Consider the following 23,075-nt stretch of genomic DNA (forward strand, 5'->3'; position numbering starts at 1 on the left):
GTCTCTCTCTCCCTCCATGTCTCTCTCTCCTCCATGTCTCTCTCTCCTCCTCTCCCTCCATGTCTCTCTCTCCATGTCTCTCTCCTCCATGTCTCTCTCCCTCTCCCTCCATGTCTCTCTCTCCTCCATGTCTCTCTCTCCCTCCATGTCTCTCCCTCTCCCTCCATGTCTCTCTCTCCCTCCATGTCTCTCTCTCCCTCCATGTCTCCTCTCCCTCCATGTCTCTCTCTCCCTCCATGTCTCTCTCTCCTCTCTCTCCCTCCATGTCTCTCTCTCCCTCCATGTCTCTCTCTCCTCTCTCTCTCCCCATGTCTCTCTCTCCCTCCATGTCTCTCTCTCCCTCCATGTCTCTCTCCCTCCATGTCTCTCTCTCCCTCCATGTCTCTCCCTCCATGTCTCTCTCTCTCCCTCCATGTCTCTCTCTCCTCTCCCTCCATGTCTCTCTCTCCCTCCATGTCTCTCTCTCCCTCCATGTCTCTCTCTCCCTCCATGTCTCTCTCCCTCCATGTCTCTCTCTCCCTCCATGTCTCTCTCCCTCCATGTCTCTCTCCCTCCATGTCTCTCTCTCCCTCCATGTCTCTCTCCTCCTCTCTCTCTCCTCCATGTCTCTCTCTCCCTCCATGTCTCTCTCTCCCTCCATGTCTCTCTCTCCCTCCATGTCTCTCTCTCCTCCATGTCTCTCTCTCCCTCCATGTCTCTCTCTCCCTCCATGTCTCTCTCTCCATGTCTCTCTCTCTCCCTCCATGTCTCTCTCTCCCTCCATGTCTCTCTCTCCTCCATGTCTCTCTCTCCTCCATGTCTCTCTCTCCCTCCATGTCTCTCTCCCTCTCCCTCCATGTCTCTCTCTCCCTCCATGTCTCTCTCTCTCCTCCATGTCTCTCTCTCTCCCTCCATGTCTCTCTCTCTCCCTCCATGTCTCTCTCCCTCCATGTCTCTCTCTCCCTCCATGTCTCTCTCTCTCCCTCCATGTCTCTCTCTCTCCCTCCATGTCTCTCTCTCCCTCCATGTCTCTCTCTCTCCCTCCATGTCTCTCTCTCCCTCCATGTCTCTCTCTCCCTCCATGTCTCTCTCTCCCTCCATGTCTCTCTCCCTCCATGTCTCTCTCTCTCCTCCATGTCTCTCTCTCCATGTCTCTCTCTCTCCCTCCATGTCTCTCTCCCTCCATGTCTCTCTCCTCCATGTCTCTCTCTCCCTCCATGTCTCTCTCTCTCCCTCCATGTCTCTCTCCCTCCATGTCTCTCTCTCCCTCCATGTCTCTCTCTCCCTCCATGTCTCTCTCTCCCTCCATGTCTCTCTCTCCCTCCATGTCTTCTCTCTCCCTCCATGTCTCTCTCTCCCTCCATGTCTCTCTCTCTCTCCCTCCATGTCTCTCTCTCTCTCTCCATGTCTCTCTCTCTCCCTCCATGTCTCTCTCTCCTCCATGTCTCTCTCTCCCTCCATGTCTCTCTCTCCCTCCATGTCTCTCTCTCCCTCCATGTCTCTCTCTCCCTCCATGTCTCTCTCTCCCTCCATGTCTCTCTCTCCCTCCATGTCTCTCTCCCTCCATGTCTCTCTCCCTCCATGTCTCTCTCCCTCCATGTCTCTCTCCCTCCATGTCTCTCTCTCCCTCCATGTCTCTCTCTCCCTCCATGTCTCTCTCTCTCTCCATGTCTTTCTCTCTCTCCATGTCTCTCTCTCCCTCCATGTCTTTCTCCCTCTCTCCCTCCATGTCTCCCTCCATGTCTCTCTCTCCATGTCTCTCTCCCTCTCCCTCCATGTCTCTCTCTCCCTCCATGTCTCTCTCTCTCTCCATGTCTCTCTCTCTCCATGTCTCTCTCCCTCCATGTCTCTCTCTCTCCCTCCATGTCTCTCTCCCTCCATGTCTCTCTCTCCCTCCATGTCTCTCTCTCCCTCCATGTCTCTCTCTCTCCCTCCATGTCTCTCTCTCTCCTCCATGTCTCTCTCCCTCCATGTCTCTCTCTCCTCCATGTCTCTCTCCCTCCATGTCTCTCTCTCCCTCCATGTCTCTCTCCCTCCATGTCTCTCTCTCCTCCATGTCTCTCTCTCCCTCCATGTCTCTCTCTCCCTCCATGTCTCTCTCTCTCCCTCCATGTCTCTCTCTCCTCCATGTCTCTCTCTCCTCCATGTCTCTCTCTCTCTCTCCTCCATGTCTCTCTCTCTCCATGTCTCTCTCTCTCCCTCCATGTCTCTCTCTCCTCCATGTCTCTCTCCCTCCATGTCTCTCTCCCTCCATGTCTCTCTCTCTCCATGTCTCTCTCTCCCTCCATGTCTCTCTCCCTCTCCCTCCATGTCTCTCTCTCCCTCCATGTCCTCTCTCCCTCCATGTCTCTCCTCCTCTCTCTCTCCATGTCTCTCTCTCCCTCCATGTCTCTCTCCCTCCTCTCCTCCATGTCTCCTCCATGTCTCTCCTCCATGTCTCTCTCTCCCTCCATGTCTCTCTCTCTCCCTCCATGTCATCTCTCTCTCTCCCTCCATGTCTCTCTCTCTCTCCCTCCATGTCTCTCTCTCCCTCCATGTCTCTCTCTCTCTCCCTCCATGTCTCTCTCTCCCTCCATGTCTCTCTCTCCCTCCATGTCTCTCTCTCCCTCCATGTCTCTCTCTCTCCCTCCATGTCTCTCCTCTCTCTCTCCATGTCTCTCTCTCCCTCCATGTCTCTCTCTCCCTCCATGTCTCTCTCTCTCCCTCCATGTCTCTCTCTGTCTCTCTCTCCCTCCATCTCTCTCTCCCTCCATGTCTCTCTCTCCCTCCATGTCTCTCTCTCTCCCTCCATGTCTCTCTCTCTCCCTCCATGTCTCTCTCTCCTCCATGTCTCTCTCTCTCTCCATGTCTCTCTCTCTCCCTCCATGTCTCTCTCTCTCTCTCCCTCCATGTCTCTCTCTCCCTCCATGTCTCTCTCTCTCTCCCTCCATGTCTCTCTCTCTCTCTCCATGTCTCTCTCTCTCTCCCTCCATGTCTCTCTCCCTCTCCCTCCATCCCTCCATGTCTCTCTCTCCCTCCATGTCTCTCTCTCCCTCCATGTCTCTCTCTCTCTCCATGTCTCTCTCTCCTCCATGTCTCTCTCTCCCTCCATGTCTCTCTCTCTCCATGTCTCTCTCTCTCCCTCCATGTCTCTCTCTCCCTCCATGTCTCTCTCTCTCCCTCCATGTCTCTCTCTCTCCATGTCTCTCTCTCCCTCCATGTCTCTCTCTCTCTCCATGTCTCTCTCCCTCCATGTCTCTCTCTCTCTCTCCTCCATGTCTCTCTCTCTCCCTCCATGTCTCTCTCTCCCTCCATGTCTCTCTCCCTCCATGTCTCTCTCTCCCTCCATGTCTCTCTCCCTCCATGTCTCTCTCCCTCCATGTCTCTCTCTCCCTCCATGTCTCTCTCTCCCTCCATGTCTCTCTCTCTCCCTCCATGTCTCTCTCTCCCTCCATGTCTCTCTCTCCCTCCATGTCTCTCTCTCCCTCCATGTCTCTCTCTCTCTCCCTCCATGTCTCTCTCTCTCCTCCATGTCTCTCTCTCTCCCTCCATGTCTCTCTCTCCCTCCATGTCTCTCTCTCTCCCTCCATGTCTCTCTCTCTCTCCCTCCATGTCTCTCTCTCCCTCCATGTCTCTCTCTCCCTCCATGTCTCTCTCTCTCTCCCTCCATGTCTCTCTCTCTCTCCCTCCATGTCTCTCTCTCTCTCCCTCCATGTCTCTCTCTCTCCCTCCATGTCTCTCTCTCCTCCATGTCTCTCTCTCCCTCCATGTCTCTCTCTCCCTCCATGTCTCTCTCTCTCCCTCCATGTCTCTCTCTCTCCCTCCATGTCTCTCTCTCCCTCCATGTCTCTCTCTCCCTCCATGTCTCTCTCTCCCTCCATGTCTCTCTCTCCCTCCATGTCTCTCTCTCTCCCTCTCCCTCCATGTCTCTCTCTCCCTCTGTCTCCTCTCTCTCCATGTCTCTCCCTCTCCCTCCATGTCTCTCTCTCTCCCTCCATGTCTCTCTCTCCCTCCATGTCTCTCTCTCCCTCCATGTCTCTCTCTCCCTCCATGTCTCTTCTCTCTCTCCATGTCTCTCTCTCCCTCCATGTCTCTCTCTCTCCTCCATCTCTCTCTCTCTCTCCCTCCATGTCTCTCTCTCTCCTCTCTCTCCCTCCATGTCTCTCTCTCTCCCTCCATGTCTCTCTCTCCCTCCATGTCTCTCTCTCCCTCCATGTCTCTCTCTCTCCTCCCTCTCTCTCCCTCCATGTCTCTCTCTCCTCTCTCCCCTCCATGTCTCTCTCTCCCTCCATGTCTCTCTCCCTCCATGTCCTCTCTCTCCCTCCATGTCTCTCTCTCCCTCCATGTCTCTCTCTCTCCCTCCATGTCTCTCTCTCCATGTCTCTCTCTCCCTCCATGTCTCTCTCTCTCCCTCCATGTCTCTCTCTCTCCCTCCATGTCTCTCTCTCCCTCCATGTCTCTCTCTCCCTCCATGTCTCTCTCTCCCTCCATGTCTCTCTCTCCATGTCTCTCTCTCTCCATGTCTCTCTCTCTCCCTCCATGTCTCTCTCTCTCCCTCCATGTCTCTCTCCCTCCATGTCTCTCTCTCCCTCCATGTCTCTCTCTCCATGTCTCTCTCTCCATGTCTCTCTCTCCCTCCATGTCTCTCTCTCCCTCCATGTCTCTCTCCTCTCTCCCTCCATGTCTCTCTCTCCCTCCATGTCTCTCTCTCCCTCCATGTCTCTCTCTCCCTCCATGTCTCTCTCTCCTCCATGTCTCTCTCTCTCCCTCCATGTCTCTCTCTCCCTCCATGTCTCTCTCTCCCTCCATGTCTCTCTCCCTCCATGTCTCTCTCTCCCTCCATGTCTCTCTCTCTCTCCCTCCATGTCTCTCTCTCCTCCATGTCTCTCTCTCTCCCTCCATGTCTCTCTCTCCCTCCATCTCTCTCTCTCCATGTCTCTCTCCCTCCATGTCTCTCTCTCTCCCTCCATGTCTCTCTCCTCCCTCCATGTCTCTCTCTCCCTCCATGTCTCTCTCCCTCCATGTCTCTCTCTCCCTCCATGTCTCTCTCCCTCCATGTCATGTCTCTCCCTCCATGTCTCTCTCTCCTCTCTCCCTCCATGTCTCTCTCTCCTCCATGTCTCTCTCTCCTCCATGTCTCTCTCCCTCCATGTCTCTCTCTCTCTCTCCTCCATGTCTCTCTCCCTCCATGTCTCTCCCTCCTCCATGTCTCTCTCTCCCTCCATGTCTCTCTCTCCCTCCATGTCTCTCTCTCTCTCCATGTCTCTCTCTCCCTCCATGTCTTTCTCTCTCCCTCCATGTCTCCCTCCATGTCTCTCTCCCTCCATGTCTCTCCCTCTCCCTCCATGTCTCTCTCTCCCTCCATGTCTCTCTCTCCCTCCATGTCTCTCCTCCATGTCTCTCTCTCCCTCCATGTCTCTCTCTCTCCCTCCATGTCTCTCTCTCTCTCCATGTCTCTCTCTCCCTCCATGTCTCTCTCTCTCCCTCCATGTCTCTCTCTCCCTCCATGTCTCTCTCTCCATGTCTCTCTCCCTCCATGTCTCTCTCTCCTCCATGTCTCTCTCTCCCTCCATGTCTCTCTCCCCATGTCTCTCTCTCCCTCCATGTCTCTCCTCTCTCTCCCCATGTCTCTCTCTCCCTCCATGTCTCTCTCTCTCCCTCCATGTCTCTCTCCCTCATGTCTCTCTCCCTCCATGTCTCTCTCTCCCTCCATGTCTCTCTCCCTCTCCCTCCATGTCTCTCTCTCCCTCCATGTCTCTCCCTCCATGTCTCTCTCTCTCCCTCCATGTCTCTCTCCTCCTCTCCCTCCATGTCTCTCTCCTCCATGTCTCTCTCCTCCATGTCTCTCTCTCCCTCCATGTCTCTCTCCCTCCATGTCTTCTCTCTCCCTCCATGTCTCTCTCTCCCTCCATGTCTCTCTCTCTCCTCCATGTCTCCTCTCTCCCTCCATGTCTCTCTCTCCCTCCATGTCTCTCTCTCCCTCCATGTCTCTCCCTCTCTCCCTCCATGTCTCTGCCTCTCCTCCATGTCTCTCTCTCCCTCCATGTCTCTCTCTCTCCCTCCATGTCTCTCTCTCCCTCCATGTCTCTCTCCCTCCATGTCTCTCCCTCCATGTCTCTCTCTCTCCCTCCATGTCTCTCTCCCTCCATGTCTCTCTCTCTCCCTCCATGTCTCTCTCTCCCTCCATGTCTCTCTCTCTCTCCCTCCATGTCTCCCTCCATGTCTCTCTCTCCATGTCTCTCCCTCTCCCTCCATGTCTCTCTCTCCCTCCATGTCTCTCTCCTCTCTCCCTCCATGTCTCTCTCCCTCTCCCTCCATGTCTCTCTCTCTCCCTCCATGTCTCTCTCCCTCCATGTCTCTCTCTCTCCCTCCATGTCTCTCTCCCTCCATGTCTCTCTCTCTCCATGTCTCTCTCCATGTCTCTCTCTCTCTCCCTCCATGTCTCTCTCTCCCTCTCCCTCCATGTCTCTCTCTCCCTCCATGTCTCTCTCTCTCTCCCTCCATCTCTCTCTCTCTCTCCATGTCCTCTCTCTCTCTCTCTCCATGTCTTCTCTCTCCCTCCATGTCTCTCTCCCTCCATGTCTCTCTCTCCCTCCATGTCTCTCTCTCTCCCTCCATGTCTCTCTCTCTCCATGTCTCTCTCTCCTCCATGTCTCTCTCTCTCCCTCCATGTCTCTCTCTCTCCCTCCATGTCTCTCTCTCTCTCCCTCCATGTCTCTCTCTCCCTCCATGTCTCTCTCTCCTCCATGTCTCTCTCTCTCCCTCCATGTCTCTTTCTCTCTCTCCATGTCTCTCTCTCTCCTCTCTCCCTCCATGTCTCTCTCTCTCCCTCCATGTCTCTCTCTCTCTCCATGTCTCTCTCTCCCTCCATGTCTCTCTCTCTCTCCCTCCATGTCTCTCTCTCTCTCCATGTCTCTCTCTCTCCATCTCTCTCTCCTCCATGTCTCTCTCTCCTCCATGTCTCTCTCTTTCTCTCTCCATGTCTCTCTCTCCCTCCATGTCTCTCTCTCCCTCCATGTCTCTCTCCTCCATGTCTCTCTCTCCCTCCATGTCTCTCTCCCTCTCTCCCTCCATGTCTCTCATCTCTCTCTCCATGTCTGTCTCTCTCCCTCCATGTCTCTCTCTCCCTCCATGTCTCTCTCCCTCTCCCTCCATGTCTCTCTCTCCCTCCATGTCTCTCTCTCCCTCTCCCTCCATGTCTCTCTCTCCCTCCATGTCTCTCTCTCTCTCTCCCTCCATGTCTCTCTCCCTCTCCCTCCATGTCTCTCTCTCCCTCCATGTCTCTCTCCCTCCATGTCTCTCTCTCCCTCCATGTCTCTCTCTCTCCATGTCTCTCTCTCTCTCCATGTCTCTCTCTCCCTCCATGTCTCTCTCTCCCTCCATGTCTCTCTCTCCTCCATGTCTCTCTCTCTCATGTCTCTCTCTCCTCCATGTCTCTCTCTCCCTCCATGTCTCTCTCTCTCTCCCTCCATGTCCTCCATGTCTCTCTCTCCCTCCATGTCTCTCTCTCCATGTCTCTCTCTCCATGTCTCTCTCTCCCTCTCCCTCCATGTCTCTCTCTCTCTCCATGTCTCTCTCTCCCTCCATGTCTCTCTCTCTCCATGTCTCTCTCTCTCCTCTCCAATGTCATTTCTCTCTCTCCATGTCTCTCTCTCTCTCCCTCCATGTCTCTCTCTCCATGTCCCTCTCCCTCCATGTCTCTCTCTCTCTCTCTCCCTCCATGTCTCTCTCTCTCCCTCTCCCTCCATGTCTCTCTCTCCCTCCATGTCTCTCTCTCCTCCATGTCTCTCTCTCTCCCTCCATGTCTCTCTCTCCTCCATGTCTCTCTCTCCCTCCATGTCTCTCTCTCCCTCCATGTCTCTCTCTCTCCCTCCATGTCTCTCTCTCCCTCCATGTCTCTCTCTCTCCCTCCATGTCTCTCTCTCCTCCATGTCTCTCTCTCTCCCTCCATGTCTCTCTCTCTCCCTCCATGTCTCTCTCTCTCCCTCCATGTCTCTCTCTCCCTCCATGTCTCTCTCTCTCCCTCCATGTCTCTCTCTCCCTCCATGTCTCTCTCTCTCCCTCCATGTCTCTCTCTCCCTCCATGTCTCTCTCTCTCTCCCTCCATCTCTCTCTCTCCCTCCATGTCTCTCTCTCCTCCATGTCTCTCTCCCTCCATGTCTCTCTCTCTCCCTCCATGTCTCTCTCTCCCTCCATGTCTCTCTCTCCCTCCATGTCTCTCTCTCTCCATGTCTCTCTCTCCCTCCATGTCTCTCTCTCCCTCCATGTCTCTCTCTCCCTCCATGTCTCTCTCTCTCCCTCCATGTCTCTCTCTCCCTCCATGTCTCTCTCTCCCTCCTCCATGTCTCTCTCTCCCTCCATGTCTCTCTCTCCCTCCATGTCTCTCTCATGTCTCCCTCCATGTCTCTCTCTCCCTCCATGTCTCTCTCTCCTCCATGTCTCTCCCTCCATGTCTCTCTCTCCCTCCATGTCTCTCTCTCCCTCCATGTCTCTCTCCCTCCATGTCTCTCTCTCCCTCCATGTCTCTCTCTCCCTCCATGTCTCTCTCTCCTCCATGTCTCTCTCTCCCTCCATGTCTCTCTCTCCCTCCATGTCTCTCTCTCTCCCTCCATGTCTCTCTCTCTCCCTCCATGTCTCTCTCTCTCCCTCCATGTCTCTCTCTCTCCCTCCATGTCTCTCTCTCTCCCTCCATGTCTCTCTCTCTCCCTCCATGTCTCTCTCTCCCTCCATGTCTCTCTCTCCCTCCATGTCTCTCTCTCCCTCCATGTCTCTCTCTCTCCCTCCATGTCTCTCTCTCTCCCTCCATGTCTCTCTCTCTCCCTCCATGTCTCTCTCTCCCTCCATGTCTCTCTCTCCCTCCATGTCTCTCTCTCCCTCCATGTCTCTCTCTCCCTCCATGTCTCTCTCTCTCCCTCCATGTCTCTCTCTCTCCCTCCATGTCTCTCTCTCTCCCTCCATGTCTCTCTCTCTCCCTCCATGTCTCTCTCTCTCCCTCCATGTCTCTCTCTCCCTCCATGTCTCTCTCTCTCCCTCCATGTCTCTCTCTCCCTCCATGTCTCTCTCTCTCCCTCCATGTCTCTCTCTCTCCCTCCATGTCTCTCTCTCCCTCCATGTCTCTCTCTCTCCCTCCCTGTCTCTCTCTCTCCCTCCATGTCTCTCTCTCTCCCTCCCTGTCTCTCTCTCTCCCTCCATGTCTCTCTCTCTCCCTCCATGTCTCTCTCTCTCCCTCCATGTCTCTCTCTCTCCCTCCATGTCTCTCTCTCCCTCCATGTCTCTCTCCCTCTCCCTCCATGTCTCTCTCTCCCTCCATGTCTCTCTCTCCCTCCATGTCTCTCTCTCTCCCTCCATGTCTCTCTCTCTCCCTCCATGTCTCTCTCTCCCTCTCTCTCTCCCTCCATGTCTCTCTCTCTCCCTCCATTCTCTCTCTCCCTCCATGTCTCTCTCTCTCTCCCTCCATGTCTCTCTCTCCCTCCATGTCTCTCTCTCCTCTCCTGTCTCTCTCCCTCCATGTCTCTCTCTCTCCCTCCATGTCTCTCTCTCCTCCATGTCTCTCTCTCTCCCTCCATGTCTCTCTCTCTCCCTCCATGTCTCTCTCTCCCTCCATGTCTCTCTCTCCCTCCATGTCTCTCTCTCTCCTCCATGTCTCTCTCTCCCTCCATGTCTCTCTCTCTCCTCCATGTCTCTCTCTCCCTCCATGTCTCTCTCCCTCCATGTCTCTCTCTCCCTCCATGTCTCTCTCTCCCTCCATGTCTCTCTCTCCCTCCATGTCTCTCTCTCTCCCTCCATGTCTCTCTCCATGTCTCTCCTCCATGTCTCTCTCTCCCTCCATGTCTCTCTCTCTCTCCCTCCATGTCTCTCTCCCTCCATGTCTCTCTCCCTCCATGTCTCTCTCTCCTCCATGTCTCTCTCTCTCCTCCTCCATGTCTGTCTCTCTCCCTCCATGTCTCTCCCTCCATGTCTCTCTCTCCCTCCATGTCTCTCTCTCCCTCCATGTGTCTCTCCTCCATGTCTCTCTCCTCATGTCTCTCCCTCCATGTCTCCTCTCTCTCCCTCCATGTCTCTCTCTCTCCTCTCCTCCATCTCTCTCTCTCCCTCCATCTCTCTCTCTCCTCTCCCTCCATGTCTCTCTCCCTCCATGTCTCTCTCTCCCTCCATGTCTCTCTCTCTCCCTCCATGTCTCTCTCCCTCTCCCTCCATGTCTCTCTGTCTCTCTCCCTCCATCTCTCTCCCTCCATGTCTCTCTCTCTCCCTCCATGTCTCTCTCTCTCCCTCCATGTCTCTCTCCCTCTCCCTCCTGTCTCTCTCTCCCTCCATGTCTCTCTCTCTCCCTCCATGTCTCTCTCTCCCTCCATGTCTCTCCCTCTCTCCCTCCATGTCTCCCTCCATGTCTCCCTCCATGTCTCTCTCTCTCCCTCCATGTCTCTCTCTCTTTCTCTCTCCATGTCTCTCTCTCCCTCCATGTCTCCATGTCTCTCTCTCCATGTCTCTCCCTCCATGTCTCTCTCTCTCTCTCCCATGTCTCTCTCTCCATGTCTCTCCCTCCATGTCTCTCTCTCCATGTCTCTCTCTCCATGTCTCTCTCTCCATGTCTCTCTCTCCATGTCTCTCTCCATGTCTCTCCTGTCTGTCTGTCTGTCTGTCTGTCTGTCTGTCTGTCTGTCTGTCTGTCTGTCTGTCTGTCTGTCTGTCTGTCTGTCTGTCTGTCTGTCTGTCTGTCTGTCTGTCTGTCTGTCTGTCTGTCTGTCTCTTCTCTCCCTCCCTGTCTGTCTCTCTCCCTCCCTCCCTCCCTCCTTGTCTTTCTGTCTGTCTCTCTCTCTCTCCCTATCTTCCCTCCCTCCCAGACACAGACAAAGGGAAATGAAATATGTGGCAAGTGAGGATTGAGGCTGTTGAACTCTGATGATGAATCAGGAAGTGTTTCCTCTGCTCTATCACTTAGCCACCTCTAAAGGTCCCTCCCCCTTCCTCTTTGTCATTAAGGGAAAGGGAAAGAGGGATACCTAGTCAGTTGTACAACAGAATGCATTCAACTGAAATGTGTCTTTTGCATTTAACCCAACCTCCTCTGAATCAGAGAGGTGTAGGGGAGCTGCCTTAATCAACATCCACGTCATCGACGCCCAGGGAACAGTGGGTTAACTGCCTTGCTCAGGGGAACAGTGGGTTTAACTGCCTTGCTCAGGGAACAGTGGGTTAACTGCCTTGCTCAGGGGAACAGTGGGTTTAACTGCCTTGCTCAGGAGAACAGTGGGTTAACTGCCTTGCTCAGGAGAACAGTGGGTTTAACTGCCTTGCTCAGGGAACAGTGGGTTTAACTGCCTTGTTCAGGGGAACAGTGGGTTTAACTGCCTTGTTCAGGGGAACAGTGGGTTTAACTGCCTTGTTCAGGGGAACAGTGGGTTTAACTGCCTTGCTCAGGGGAACAGTGGGTTTAACTGCCTTGCTCAGGGGGCAGAACGACAGATTTTTTTACCTTGTCAGCTCGGGGATTCGATCCAGTAACCTTTCGGGTTACTGGCCCAGCGCTCCTACCCGCCAGTTATTGGGGTATTGTTTGTAGATTGTTGAGGAAACATTTATTTTAATCCATTTTAGGATATGGTTGTAACGTAACAAAATGTGGAAAAAGGGGAAGGAGATCAGTATACTTCCTGTATGTGGTAAATTTTCTACTTTTAGTACAAAACTCCAAACTGGTAACATTCATGGTGCAGTTTTCCATTAAAAACCTTTTCTTGTGTTTTGTTTGGAGACATATTTCACCACACAACCAATCCAAACATATGTTTACTGTGAAATACCATGAGAAATGTTGATTTAAATCAACAAAATCATAACACAATGACATATTTAAATGTAGTTATTTTAACAACTAGTTTAACCATGACCCATCAAAATGTACTTCAAATCTAATTTCCTTAATTTCCATCCCATGTGTGATCATTGAAGACATCTTTCACAATCATTGATGCAAGAAAATGAATGTATTGTTCATCTATAATGACACTGTAGGTGAAATCAAATGAAACACATTAAATGAATGGAAGAAACATAACATGTAGCAGGCGCTAGTTAGCCTGTCATTTGACCATAGGGCTCATCCACATCATAGTAAATGTCCTCGTTGTTCATACACCCGGGGAAAAACCTTTAGTGTGGTGAATCCAAGCCTGACACACAGTACGAGTCAAAGGTTTGGACACACCTGCTCATTCAACCAAGCTGGTTGAGAAAAAGAGTGTGCAAAGCTGTCATCGAGGCAAAGGGTGGCTACTTTGAAGAATCTCAAATCTCAAATATATTTAGATCTGTTTAACACTTTTTTGGTTGCTACATGATTCCATATGTGTTATTTCATAGTTCTGATGTCTTCACTATTATTCTACAAAGTAGACAAAAGTAAAATAAATCAATCATGAAAAACCCTTGAATGAGTAGGTGTGTCCAAACTTTTGACTGGTAGTGTAGGTCTGTGTTGATGTCATTGCATGTCTCATCCTGAAGGAAGGTGGTACACTCATGGGCATGGCCACATGTACTGTAATCATGTATAGTACTTCTGTATTGTAGTGGTCCTTTGTGGCTCAGTTAGTGAGCACATGGCACGAGCAACATTTGAGTTGTGGGTTGGATTCCTGCTGGGCTCACTTACGAAAATGTGTAGACTCATTGTTGTCACTTTGGATAAAAACGGCAGCTACGTAAATGGCATATATGACAGTATTACAGTACTCTATTGGCATATATTACAGTACTCTATTTGCATATATTACAGTATTACAGTACTCTATTGGCATATATTACAGTAGTACAGTACTATATTGGCATATATTACAGTATTACAGTACTCTATTGGCATATATTACGGTATTACAGTACTCTATTGGCATATATTATGGTATTACAGTACTCTATTGGCATATATTACGGTATTACAGTACTCTATTGGCATATATTACAGTATTACAGTACTCTATTGGCATATATTACAGTATTACAGTACTCTATTGGCATATATTACAGTATTACAGTACTCTATTGGCATATATTACAGTATTACAGTACTCTATTGGCATATATTACAGTATTACAGTACTCTATTGGCATATATTACAGTATTACAGTACTCTATTGGCATATATTACAGTATTACAGTACTCTATTGGCATATATTACAGTATTACAGTACTCTATTGGCATATATTACAGTATTACAGTACTCTATTGGCATATATTACAGTATTACAGTACTCTATTGGCATATATTACAGTATTACAGTACTATATTGGCATATATTACAGTATTACAGTACTCTATTGGCATATATTACGGTATTACAGTACTCTATTGGCATATATTACAGTATTACAGTACTCTATTGGCATATATTACAGTATTACAGTACTCTATTGGCATATATTACAGTATTACAGTACTCTATTGGCATATATTACAGTATTACAGTACTCTATTGGCATATATTACAGTATTACAGTACTCTATTGGCATATATTACAGTATTACAGTACTCTATTGGCATATATTACAGTATTACAGTACTCTATTGGCATATATTACAGTATTACAGTACTCTATTGGCATATATTACAGTATTACAGTACTCTATTGGCATATATTACAGTATTACAGTACTCTATTGGCATATATTACAGTATTACAGTACTCTATTGGCATATATTACAGTATTACAGTACTCTATTGGCATATATTACAGTATTACAGTACTCTATTGGCATATATTACAGTATTACAGTACTCTATTGGCATATATTACAGTATTACAGTACTCTATTGGCATATATTACAGTATTACAGTACTCTATTGGCATATATTACAGTATTACAGTACTCTATTGGCATATATTACAGTATTACAGTACTCTATTGGCATATATTACAGTATTACAGTACTCTATTGGCATATATTACAGTATTACAGTACTCTATTGGCATATATTACAGTATTACAGTACTCTATTGGCATATATTACAGTATTACAGTACTCTATTGGCATATATTACAGTATTACAGTACTCTATTGGCATATATTACAGTATTACAGTACTCTATTGGCATATATTACAGTATTACAGTACTCTATTGGCATATATTACAGTATTACAGTACTCTATTGGCATATATTACAGTATTACAGTACTCTATTGGCATATATTACAGTATTACAGTACTCTATTGGCATATATTACAGTATTACAGTACTCTATTGGCATATATTACAGTATTACAGTACTCTATTGGCATATATTACAGTATTACAGTACTCTATTGGCATATATTACAGTATTACAGTACTCTATTGGCATATATTACAGTATTACAGTACTCTATTGGCATATATTACAGTATTACAGTACTCTATTGGCATATATTACAGTATTACAGTACTCTATTGGCATATATTACAGTATTACAGTACTCTATTGGCATTTATTACGGTATTACAGTACTATATTGGCATATATTACAGAATCACAGTACTCTATTGGCATATATTACAGAATCACAGTACTCTATTGGCATATATTACAGTATTACAGTTTTATTTTGTATTTTATTTAACCTTTATTTAACTATGTAATATAATTTCTGTAATTTAACTAAGCAAGTCAGTTAAGAAAAAATCTTATTTGTTATTTGCAACACATGACAATGTGGTAGTAACACAACATGGTAGCAGCACAAATCATGGTCCAAACATTATTGGCCAACATGATCTTGCCAATATCACATTTTTTCAAAGTTACTGTGAATAAAATCACAAGTCATTTTCGTGATAGTACTTATACTTTCTACTTTACACTATCAAACATTATGTTTCTACTTTACACTATCAAACATTACGTTTCTACTTTACAAACATACATTTTTATGATGTAATTATCAAACTCTGTAGTAGACAAAACAGTTTGAAAACTAAGAACAGTTGGATTAAAGTCATAGTTAAAATGTATTTGAACAAATTAAAAGACAATCATATCAAGCATTGCATTGTGAAAAGCAATTTAATTTCATATGAAAATGTATTTTAATGTGAAACATGTATTTCTCAATGAAACTGTTAATAATTATTAATTATGTTTGGTGAAAAAGTGACTGCATGATTTTGTGTGTTGTACTTCGTCAATTGAAAATGTGCTTAGAGTTTTGAAACAACCGTCTTTTGAATGATGTGTTTTGTGTTAAATTGACCCCCGCGGCTGTGAAAACTGCTCCAATAATCACACAATAATGATTATGTCACCCTTTTGACAAAGGCTGTATTGACCGTGTGCATAATTATTAGGTTACTCGCATGAGACCTATTAAAAGTGTAGACCGAGTTGAATGATTTTAGCTATTTGTGCCTGTAGGTGGGGCACTGTCACCGCGGAATGGCGTTTCTTCACACGGGTAACTGCCGGCTACAGCTGTCAAACTAAGGTCGCTATCGCCCATGGCCTGGGCTGTGCTTCTACGTTTGAGTTCTCAAATGCTACATGATTTGAACAACCCCCCCCAAACCAATTATTGCCAATTTGAGCAATTTACGAGAGAAACAATGAATCAAATGGTATGGATTAATCTGATAGAGAAAGACAGGACAGTATCCTAAATAGATGGTTGAATAATGTGAGGCCATTTTATGACGCACAAGTAGTCTACATTATATCTGACCTATATGTGATTATATCAGAGATGATAACGTGTGAAGGTGGCAGGTGCACATCTGCAAATCTTTAATTATGGAAGTCAACTGTTTTATTCAATAGGATCCAAACGAATCTATTTCTTATTCTGAAATTGGGGAGCGGTTGACCCAACCACTCTCGGTTCACTCTCGATTTCCACTGGATATTTTACATGTTAATTGCCTAGAATAGGTCTCGGTTTCTTTATTCATTTTTTCCCCCTCCTTCTTTATATGACTATCGCCCCGGGCTGTGCCGCGGGCAAGCCGCACAGCTTCTCTCTCTTCATTTTAGCACCAGAGTGAAAATGCTAATGATACAGCTACTCGGGTAGGCCGCTTGACATAACTCAACCATCTCACATGTTCTTCTGCACTGTTCATCAAGACAGTGTTTTAAATCATTTAAATCAGTAGTATTGTATTACAGCCTAATATACTGCCATTAGTAGACTAGTACTGACCTGTTATAGTGGTATACCCTTGTTTAATATTCTGTAATACTGATAGCATAATTTAGGCGTTATCATTATCATCAGAATCATTATTTGACACTAATCACGGTCACATCGCGATGATTAGGGGGACGTTGGAATAAAGAATTAGACACTGTCAACAGTAAGATCACAGTGTTCTACTGTTCATCTTTAGTCTTAATAAACTGTGCAACTGGATTTTAGGCTTTAATCATCAGTCAAGCAGATAAGGAGTGAGGTAGGCTAGGAGCAGTGGTTTGATTGGTAGGCTAGAAGCAGTGGTTTGATTGGTAGACTAGAAGCAGTGGTTTGATTGGTAGGCTAGAAGCAGTGGTTTGATTGGTAGACTAGGAGCAGTGGTTTGATTGGTAGGCTAGAAGCAGTGGTTTGATTGGTAGGCTAGAAGCAGTGGTTTGATTGGTAGGCTAGAAGCAGTGGTTTGATTGGTAGACTAGAAGCAGTGGTTTGATTGGTAGGCTAGGAGCAGTGGTTTGATTGGTAGGCTAGGAGCAGTGGTTTGATTGGTAGACTAGAAGCAGTGGTTTGATTGGTAGGCTAGGAGCAGTGGTTTGATTGGTAGGCTAGGAGCAGTGGTTTGATTGGTAGGCTAGGAGCAGTGGTTTGATTGGTAGGCTAGAAGCAGTGGTTTGATTGGTAGGCTAGAAGCAGTGGTTTGATTGGTAGGCTAGAAGCAGGTTTGATTGGTAGGCTAGGAGCAGTGGTTTGATTGGTAGGCTAGAAGCAGTGGTTTGATTGGTAGGCTAGAAGCAGTGGTTTGATTGGTAGGCTAGGAGCAGTGGTTTGATTGGTAGGCTAGGAGCAGTGGTTTGATTGGTAGGCTAGAAGCAGTGGTTTGATTGGTAGGCTAGGAGCAGTGGTTTGATTGGTAGGATAGGAGCAGTGCTTTGATTGGTAGGCTAGGAGCAGCTGTTTGATTGGTAGGCTAGGAGCAGCTGTTTGATTGGTAGGCTAGGAGCAGCGGTTTGATTGGTAGGCTAGGAGCAGCGGTTTGATTGGTAGGATAGGAGCAGCGGTTTGATTGGTAGGATAGGAGCAGTGGTTTGGTTGGTAGGCTAGGAGCAGCGGTTTGATTGGTAGGCTAGGAGCAGCGGTTTGATTGGTAGGATAGGAGCAGCGGTTTGATTGGTAGGCTAGGAGCAGCAGTTTGAATGATAGGCCAGGAGCAGTGGTTTGGTTGGTAGGCTAGGAGCAGTGGTTTGGTCGGTAGGCTAGGAGCAGTGGTTTGGTTGGTAGGCCAGGAGCAGTGGTTTGTAACAGTTGGTAGGCTAGGAGCAGTGGTTTGTAAAGGTTGGTAGGCTAGGAGCAGTGGTTTGTAAAGGTTGGTAGGCTAGTAGCAGTGATTTGTAATGGATGGTAGGCTAGGAGCAGTGATTTGTAACGGTTGGTAGGCTAGGAACAGTGATTTGTAATGGATGGTAGGCTAGTAGCAGTGATTTGTAATGGATGGTAGGCTAGGAGCAGTGATTTGTAATGGATGGTAGGCTAGTAGCAGTGATTTGTAATGGTTGGTAGGCTAGGAACAGTGATTTGTAATGGATGGTAGGCTAGGAGCAGTGATTTGTAATGGATGGTAGGCTAGGAGCAGTGATTTGTAATGGATGGTAGGCTAGGAGCAGTGATTTGTAATGGATGGTAGGCTAGGAGCAGTGATTTGTAATGGATGGTAGGCTAGGAGCAGTGATTTGTAATGGATGGTAGGCTAGGAGCAGTGATTTGTAATGGATGGTAGGCTAGGAGCAGTGATTTGTAATGGATGGTAGGCTAGGAGCAGGGGTTTATAATCTCAACAATCACTCTCCAATATGCCCTATTACCAAATTCTTCGCCTTTCGCATTTTCAACATTTATAAAGGCTATGCTCGTTTATAAGATTAAAATTGTTGAAAGTAAAATACACATTTAAAGCTTTTAAATAAAACCGTTCAACTTTGAATTGAAGGCTGATCTGTATTAGGACACCTGGGCAGTATGAAAGCCGACACCGACTCATCTTCCCAGCGGTTGCACATATTTCAGAGTTAATTATCCCGATACGTGTTTCATTGAAGCCAATTACAATATCTGGAGTTACCTGATCGAACCCTTATCCCATAATGAAGGTGCCCCCTTGACATTAGAACCTTTGAAACAAATATATTTAGAATGTTCAGAATGCATTTTAAAATTAGCCGATAGTTTATCCGGGTCTATCGCTGTGTTTTCTTCGCATTTAAATTGCGATGACTACAGTCCGCTGTTAAAATTGATGCCTTGTTTATTGTAAGGAAACAACCGCATTTCTAACTGGCAAACAAACCCGATTGTAAAAGCACTTGAATTAGGTTCTGTTTTGTAATAATGTTTATTTTAAATTAATTTCTAATTTCCGTCAACTAATCAAAACTGTAAATCTTTCCTTGACTGATTTTATGACCGTGACTATTAGATAGCGTTTGGTATTTATTATATGAATTCTTTTCCTTCAAGCGACACCACAACGCAAGCCTGAATAAGACATGAATGTTCTGAAAATCACATGTACATTAACAACATAGGTTGTTAGATGTTTACTCTATACACTAATTAGATCACGCGTTTCTTTCTAAAGGGCCAACAATCTATTGACAATCGTAACGGTTCTGTGATGCGCTGAAGTTTGCCAGGAAATCTCAATAGTGGTGGTGGTCTTTAAAATGACCAAAAGGAGGCGCTGTTCGTCAAATTTAGAGCCAAACGAGCAACGCTTTGCATTAAGGTTACAGATGCTGGATTGCCTTTGACAATTAAATCTTTTTTTTTTACTGTATATTCAGCAAACCCGGACTATTGTTTTGACTTGTGAACTTCTGTATTGAGATATAAGCCTACACATGAGAAACAATATGTCGACATTATGTAATATTATTTGGCATGTGTATTTCTATGTACAGAGCCTTCAGAAAGTATTCACGCCCATGGGCTTTTTACACGTGTTGTTGTGTTACAGTCTGAATTTAAAATGGATTACATTTAGATTGTGTGTCACTGACCTACACACAATACCCCATAATGTCAAAGTGGACTTGTATTTATTTATTTTTTTAATTGTTCCAAATGTATTAAAAATAAAACAAATCTGAAATGTCTTGAGTCAATAAGTATTCAACACCTTTGTCATGGCAAGTCTAAATAAATTTATGAATAAAGATTTGCTTAACAAGTCACATGATCATTTGCATGGACAAACTCTGTGTACAATAATAGTGTTTAATTAACATGATTTTTGAATGACTACCTCATCTCTGTACCCCACGCATACAATTATCTGTAAGGTCCCTCAGTTGAGCAGTGAATTTCAAACACAAATTTGACCAGAAAGACCAGGGAGGTTTTCCAATGCCTTGCAAAGAAGGGCACCCATTGGTAGATGGGTAAAAATAAAAAATAAAAAACAGATATTGAATAGCCTCTTTGAGCATGGTGAAGTTATTAATTACACTTTGGGTGGTGTATCAACACACCCAGTCACTATGATGATGCAGGCCTCCTTAACCCTAACTCAGTTGCCGGAGAGGAAAGAAACTGCTCTGGGATTTCACCATGAGGCCAATGGTGACTTTAATACAGTTACAGAGTTTAATGGCTGTGGTAGGAGAAAACTAAAAACATTGTGGTTATTCCAAAATACTAAACTAAATGACAGAGTGAAGGAAGCCTGCATAGAATAAAAATGTTCCAAAACCTTCATCCTGTTTGCAATCAGGAACTAAAGTTAAACTGCAAATAATTTGTCAAAGAAATGAACTTCATGTCCTGAATACACCACAAAGCGTTATGTTTGGGGCAAATCCAACACATCACTGAGGACCACTCTTCATATTTCAAGGATGGTTGGTGGCTGCATCATGTTATGGGTATGCTTGTCATCGGCAAGGACTATTAAGGTTTTTTTTAGGGATAAAAATAAATGGAAATAGAGCTAAGAACAGGCAAAATCCTAGAGGAAAACCTGGTTCAGTCTGCTTTCTACTAGACACTGAGAGATTAATTCACCTTTCAGCAGGACAATAACCTAAAACTCAAGGCCAAATCTACACTGGAGTTACTTACCAAGACGACGTTGAATGTTCCTGAGTAGCCTACAGTGGTTACAGTTTTGACTTAATAAATCGGCTTGAAAATCTATGGCAAGACTTGAAAATCATTGTCTAGCAATGATCAACAACCAACTTGATAGAGCTTAAATAATTTTTTAAAGAATAATGTGCAAATATTGTACAATTCAGGTGTGCAAAGCTCTGAGAGACTTACCCATAAAGACTCACAGCTGTAATTGCTGCCAATGGTGATTCTAACATACGTTGATTCAGGAGGTTGAATACATACCTGTATGTACATTTGATATTTCTGTATTTCATTCTCAATAAATTTGCAAAAAATTCGAAAAACAATTTTTCACTTTGTCATTATTAACGTGTGTCGATTGGGTGAGAAAAAAATATATTTAATCCATTTTGAATTCAGGCTGTAAACACAACAAAATGTTGAATAAGTCAAGAGGTATGAATACTCTCAGAGGGCACATTAAGTGCTCGTGATTTTGCCAATACTCATGTTTGATTTCCTGTAATAATTAACAACATTGAATTTGAAACAAGCCACCGGGAAAGAGACGCAGCGCTTATAAAGCAGAGACGATCCTTTGTTTAAGAGTTGATTTATGAGCGGCATATTTACGGTTATTGAAACAAATTAGAAGCATGTTGTTTTGCCATAAATATTAAGAACATTTTATGAGTAAGAAATGTGATTTTTTTTCGTTCTAAAATAAGATTCCATCTGACATGCACGTTGTTAGTGACTTGCCTATATATTTTAACTTCGTGTGCTATCTAACAGTTAATTGTGTAATTTATTATGTGATGATTAGGGCGTGGAATAATAATCTATGCAACTGAAAAACTGTCATAGATGCAGTTGAGTGTTTTTGATGCGCAGTCACTCAGCTCTGACATTTGGTTGATGATGGTGCAGTCGGCCTACTACGAACACACACACAAACACACACACTAGAGAGCGCGAGAGAGAGGCAGCTGTAAAAGTGAAATATTGGAAAGTGCTGAATGTCGATATTTGTCTGAAGTGAAAGAGGACTTCTTTCAACTATATCTGAAAATATTTTATATGTGGATGATTCAACTGCATCTAAAAGAAGTTTCCTTTATGTTAAAACCACGTTTCTAAAAGCCACACAAAGCGTTCAAGTTCAATTTGTGCTCTAACCGTGAAAGCAGGACCCCTATATTGCCCAACGTGCCATCAACCACAAGCTGAGGCTGCAGAGAAATGGACATTTATGGGATAAAAGATTACCCTAACTAATGTCTCAGTTTGAAAGAGTCCTGTGTTCAATATTTTTTGCATTGTCAATTAGTCTCTTATTTTATTTCGTGTCCATGTCATGCCAATAAAACTCTCTGTCCGCTACTTATTGTGAGCTTTCGCATCCCAGGCTGGCATTAAGAAATATGTGGACTATCTAGCAAAGTAATGAAACCATGTCCTGTTTAAAACAATAATATAATCGCGTCTTGTTGGATATTTTTTCTTCTATCTATGTTCCTTCACTCAGTGAAGTCTTGTTCATTTTTTCTGCTGCCACAGCATCGGGCGATGTCGCCCACTGTACAGTCAGTAACACGACACGCTGCTTTAGCGATCGGAGATGAAAACAGGAAAACCTTGGTATATTTAGTCTTTCTCTCTCTGTGCTTTGGTATGATGTTGCGACTGGAGGAGAGGAGAGGACAGCTGGGCTATGGCCATCTCACCGACTTTGCCTTGACATCTGGGAGACCCATTGGTGTGTGGCACGCGAATCGGTTGATGTCGCTATTTAAATGCAAATTTGTGGGGGATCATTGAAGCCTCACCCCGTAAATTCACACAAAAGGAACACTTCACACACAATGAGGAGGAGGGTCGTTTTCTTCCGGAGGTCTTGGCAACACCAAGCAAATCTTATTCAAACCAACACTCCTCCTGCATGACTAACATTGTGGTTTTATTTTGTTGTCTAGCGTTCACTATTAGCACACTCCTCCTGCATGACTAACATTGTGGTTTTATTTTGTTGTCTAGCGTTCACTATTAGCACACTTCTCCAAATGAGATATAACATTAGCGATCTTTTACAACTAAATCCGCACACATGGTCGTTATGATTAGAGCAGTATGGGCTACACGCACAGTTAATGTTGAATGCAAAATATACACAAGCTTTTTAGTGACTTGATATTAGAATATAATAGACGTATTGTTATTAATATTATTAATATCGTTGTTGTTATTATTATTATTATCATTACTATTGGTATCATTATTATTATTATTATTTATCTTGACTTATTATGCTATTGCTTTGTTATGACTTTTTATTGCTAAAGAATAATCTATCCGTGCATCAACATCATGACTTGTTGAGATGTCGCTGCGTGTGTTGCTGATGTTTAAACACCACCACAGAATAAGCACGTGCGAGAAGCACTCATATGTCAAATTGAGACATGATCATAAATTAAAATATGCACTTATATGTCCATCAACGTCCCGTTTTTTTCTTTCCGTCCTAAGCACCTTGATTAATTTCCGTCTGTCTGACGGAAGCAGTTAGAGAGGAAGGCAAAGTTAAAACTTGGTTGAAATGAAAGAGAGCATTTAGCACGCTACCAGATGATCCTAGAAAATGAGCTGAAATAGATTCAGGCTCAGCGCCTGTTGTGGCAGCAGCTGATTCCCTATTCCTGTCCAGATGGCTCCCAACACAGATTTGCATTCATTTTCGCCTAATATCGTCCAAAATAGAGGAGCAGCTGCATTTGTTGTCAAATAAGGTTTAAAACTCCTTTTTTTATGACGGGGTCGTTACCTACGTGATGGGGTTGTCGAACT

This window comes from Oncorhynchus tshawytscha, unplaced genomic scaffold (assembly GCF_018296145.1).
Source record: "Oncorhynchus tshawytscha isolate Ot180627B unplaced genomic scaffold, Otsh_v2.0 Un_contig_79_pilon_pilon, whole genome shotgun sequence".
In the NCBI taxonomy this organism is placed as follows: Eukaryota; Metazoa; Chordata; class Actinopteri; order Salmoniformes; family Salmonidae; genus Oncorhynchus; species Oncorhynchus tshawytscha.